We start from the raw sequence: 5,000 nt of genomic DNA, 5'->3' as shown, positions 1-5,000 counted from the left end.
AATGACTTCGTGGGAGTAATGCAAGGCTGAGGGATGACTGGCTTCTTTCTACCGCGTGATTGCAGCCGGTCAATGATACTCCTGTTATATCTGCCTTCGTTCCCTATATTTTCTGGTGATACTTTACACCCTAGCTTCATCCAGAACTCGAATAGTGTTGTCAAGAAAAGACCCAAAATATCACCATTATCTTAAAAAAAAAGTTGCGTGCCTCATGTGTAGGTATACTCAAATTTGCATAGGAATTTTCTTCGAGCCTGTCATTTTGGCCATAGAATTAGCATAGTACCGTCAACCTAAACCACATCTGCATACCTTTTCTTTCCTACCATCCCCAGCGACCTTGTACTCATTCCGGGTAGGGACCCGACATGAATGAAGAAAACGTGTAAACACCCGGAGTAAAAAAAGAATAATAATAATAACAAATGAATAAAAACGTAGATGCCGCATTCCTATTGGCCAACGGTCTGGCCAATAGGACCGCGTCGTCTGTGTTGTCCTCGACTCCTAAATCGGGGCAGCATGACGACTCGGGCGTCCTTCTTCGCCCAAAGATGGACCAAAACCGTTCTCTTCTTCCATTTTACACCGCCCCTAAGGAGTCGGTCAGATGTTGGTGAGGGTAATGATGGTGATGGGGGGACTTGGAAGACGGGGGTGATGGTGGAGACTGATAATGATGGTGATGATGATGATGATGATGGTTGTGGTGGTGATTACAATGGACGAAGACGATGGTGACGACGACGATGACGAAGACGGCGACGACGACAAAGACGACGACAATGATGACGACGGCGACGACGACAATGACGACGACGACGATCGTGCTTGTTACCTCGAGTGTCAATAGCCAGCAGCGATCAACAGTCCTTCACACAGATTACTTTACGAAAATATTGTTCGTGTTGTTCTAGGTGAAGACCTATCTCTATTCACCGGCTAATAGGAGAAAAAGAAAAGGATGAGAGAGGAGGTGGAGGAGGAGAAGGAGGGGAAGAGGAGGGGAAGGAAGAAGAAGAAAAAGGAGAGGAAGAAGAGGAGGAAGAGAATGCTCGAACTCTTCCCGTGGTGTCGCTACCACCACCACACCGAACATGTGCGTCAGATGTGGGCGAGCCCAGCAGCCGCCATTCCGTCCACCTGACGAAGGAGCTCTTCGGCTGGTCGTGCGTGCTTACAGACAGCCCCAATTTCACTCCCCACTTCTCGCTGCCTAAACCTCCCTACCTCACTCTCTTATTCACTCCTTCTTCCTCCCTCATTCTCTTACTCACTCCATCCTTCCTTTTTGTGACGATGGAAAATTATTTTTGGAACCACACAACACTAAACCTTTCTCCAGAATTTATGTTCGAAAATTATGATATATACAACCACTAGTACAGTGACAAAAAATAATGGATGTTGATAAGTAGGTTCATACTCTGCTCCTCCCCTTCTGTTCGCATTACTGCTCTCTTTTCCAGTCTGCCTCTGTACTTCTCGGTATCTTTATCGTTCTCTTTTCTTATTTTTACTGGCTTAATGGACTGCAATCTCTTAATTGCTTTCCTTGCTCAAACGTCGCCCCTCGCCCCGTGTGCACGTGACTGTTGTGCCTCTTCTCCCCGGTCGAATAACCTCCCCTGCAGGCTAATCACTCTCCCTTCCTCCCGACCTCCTCGCCGAGTCGCTTCCAAGCAGGTAGGCATCATCCTCCTACTCCTTCTCCTCCTCCTCCTCCTCTTCTTCCTCCTCCTCCCCTTCCTTCTCTTCGTCGTCTTTTAAGGAATCGTCTCTCACCACGTCATTCCGAGAATCAGGCTAGTATGTAGCGCGTTTCCAGTCGGCATGGCATAAACCCATTTCTGATAATCGGTAACTGGTATTCTACGGTCTTTTTTCCAATATTCTTTTAATTATTTTGAGGTTGCAAGGCGTGAATATTTTACTGCTAGAATTACTAGAGAACACATTTTCCAATTACTCGCCAGAATACCTCGCTAAGGAAGACGAATTCTAGTCCTCTAGGACAGAAAGGAAATGCTAGAATTACACTAGAAACCAAAGTCCCCGATAACCACTTAATGTGAGGCCCTTCTTGTCAGCAACAATAGCACCACCCGTTTTTCTGCTGTCACAATATCCGATCCATCTGCCAGATGGTTAGTTTGCTACAGCTTATTGAATTCCTTCTAATGTTGACGGGTATACAATTCATACATTGGAGCGCTCCTAGATAAAAAGAAATAAAGAAATAGATAAACACAAAGAGTATGAAAAAATATGTTAGGAACCTATGAACAACTGACGTCGAGTTCTCAACTGTGCGAGGAAAAACAACAACAACAACAACAACAAAATTTTCCTCATTCCCGGAGATCGACGGAGGCAAGCCGGGGCCATCCGAGGCCACCTGCTCCTAGGGTGGAGATCCCCAACTTTTGCAGAAGGTAGTCTAGAAGAAGACAAAGAAAATGGGAGGAGGAAAGGAGAGAAGGAGGTAGGGAACGAAAAAGACATAAACAGGCAGACAGACAGACGGACAGACAGACAGGCAGACGGACAGACAGACAGACAGACAGGCAGACAGATAGACAGACAGTGAGAGATAGAGAGAGAGAGAGAGAGAGAGAGAGAGAGAGAGAGAGAGAGAGAGAGAGAGAGAGAGAGAGAGAGACTGAGAGAGTTTGTCATGGATAATCCTCCTAAAGAAGAAAGGGGAACGTGGCTATGCGCCTCCCCTCATTGACCTGAGTGATGCTTTCTTAGGTTAAAACGAACCCTCTTCGCTTGGGCTTTTCAACTTTGCATGAACACCGTAGGGGCGGTAAGTACTAAGCCAAAAATAATTAATAATAATAATAATAATAATAATAATAATAATAATAATAATAATAATAATAATAATAATAATAATAATAATAATAATAATAATAATAATAATAATAATAATAATAATAATAATGATAATAATTAATAATAATACTAATACTAATAATAATAATAATAATTAATAATAATAATAATAATGATAATAATAATAATAATAATAATAATAATAATAATAATAATAATAATAATAATAATAACAATAATAATGATAATAATAATAATAATAATGATAATAATAATAATAATAATAATGATAATAATAATAATAATAATAATAATAATAATAATAATAATAATAATAATAATAATAATAATAATAATGATAATAATAATAATAATGATAATACATACATACATACATATACCAAGGCTTTTTCCCCCTTCCAAGGGAGGTAGCCAAAAAGGGAAAGGCATAAAAACACTCCCACCCATTTCATCCCCAAATACACTCCACACCCCTCCCACCCTTCCTCTCATCTGAGCACCTCCTGGATGACGGGTCATCCCTGCACCCTGCCCACCGCCCTGGGTCAGAAGCAGTGTCGCAAGACACAGTACATCCACAGCAAGGCCGCTTCATTTAATCGGCGACCCCCCCTCTCCGTCCCCCTTTGCCTATAAGGCGAGGACGGGGAGAAATCCCTTCGGGCTGCGTCAAAATTTACTCACACATACTACCCCACCCCCCACCCCCCCGCCCATTTCTCCTCATGCAGTCACATCATCATCCATATATAACCATTCTCCACTCACCTCTGTCTTCCGTCCTCTCCCTTCCTTCCTCAACAGACATTCCCCTCTTCCCCAAAGCCCCCTTCACCCCATCCATCCACCTCATCCTAGGACGTCCCCTCATGTTCACTCCCTCCACATCTGCCTTCCATACCTCTTTTACTAGTCTTTCTTCATTCATTCTTTCCATGTGTCCAAACCATCCTAATATTCTTTCTTCAACCCTATCTCCCAAATCCTTTTTCACCCCTGTTCTCCTCCTCACCTCCTCATTTCTCACTCTATCCATCCTAGTAACCCCCACCATACTTCTCAGACACCTCATCTCAAACACATTTAAACTCCTTCTCTCTTCTTCTCTTATGTTCCACGTTTCTGCCCCATACAGTGCTGTTGGCACAATCACTCCTTCATACAGTCTCCTCTTCGCATCCATTCCCAAATGTCTATTCCTCATTACACTCTTTAAACCACCAAGGCATTTACTCGCTTCTCTCAATCTACATTCTACCTCCACCTTCACTCCACCTTTTCCTGCTACACTTGCACCCAAGTATCTAAAACTATCCACTTCCTCCAGTCGCTCTCCCTTAATGTTCACTTCCAGTCTACTGCCACTTTCACCCCTTGTACATCTCATCACCTTACTTTTACCCACATTTATCTTTAGCTTTCTTCTATCACATACTCTCCCAAACTCTGCCACCAGCTTCCTCAATCCCTCCTCTGACCCTGCCACAAGCGCAGTGTCGTCCGCAAATAACAGCTGGCTCACCTCCCACTTTTCTCCATTTTCTTTAACCATCTCCAATCCCTGACTCACTACCCTAGCATTCACCTCTCGCACCACCCCATCCATGTATAAGTTGAACAGCCAGGGAGACATAACGCATCCTTGACGAAGTCCCACCTTTACTTCAAACCACTCACTCTCTCCATTTCTAATCCTAACACATGCTCTACTACTCTCATAAAAACTCTTAACAGCTCCCAAAAGCTTTCCTCCTATCCCATAAATCTGCATAACCTCCCACAGTGCCTTTCTGTCTACCCTATCATAAGCCTTTTCCAGATCCATAAAAGCCCAAAAAACATCCTTCCCCTTTCCTATAGCTTTCTCACATATCTGTCTTACCACAAAAATCTGATCTACACAACCTCTACCCTTCCTAAATCCACACTGTTCCTCACCAATTTCTCCTTCTGTTCCTCTCCTAATCCTCTCAATTAAGATCCTCCCATAAGCCTTCCCTACTACACTCAACAGGTTAATCCCTCTGAAACTACTACATTCACACTTGTCCCCTTTTCCCTTGTAAAGAGGAACTATACAGGCACTACTCCAGTCCTCCGGTACTCTACCCTCTCTCCAGCATACATTAAATAAC

The 5,000-nt window shown here is 43.2% G+C and overlaps 1 protein-coding gene across 2 annotated transcripts in view; it reads right to left on the bottom strand.

Annotated features, from left to right (window-relative positions):
• The window catches only part of LOC143036420 (uncharacterized), a 317,961-nt gene that overhangs the window by 115,624 nt on the left and 197,337 nt on the right, over positions 1-5,000 (bottom strand). The window lies entirely within an intron of this gene.

The sequence above is a fragment of the Oratosquilla oratoria genome, chromosome 20 (genome assembly GCF_046742065.1).
Source record: "Oratosquilla oratoria isolate Oo_2021 chromosome 20, ASM4674206v1, whole genome shotgun sequence".
Taxonomy (NCBI): domain Eukaryota; kingdom Metazoa; phylum Arthropoda; class Malacostraca; order Stomatopoda; family Squillidae; genus Oratosquilla; species Oratosquilla oratoria.
The sequence above is the reverse complement of the archived record's forward strand: the minus strand, read 5'-3'. Positions and strand labels throughout refer to the sequence as shown.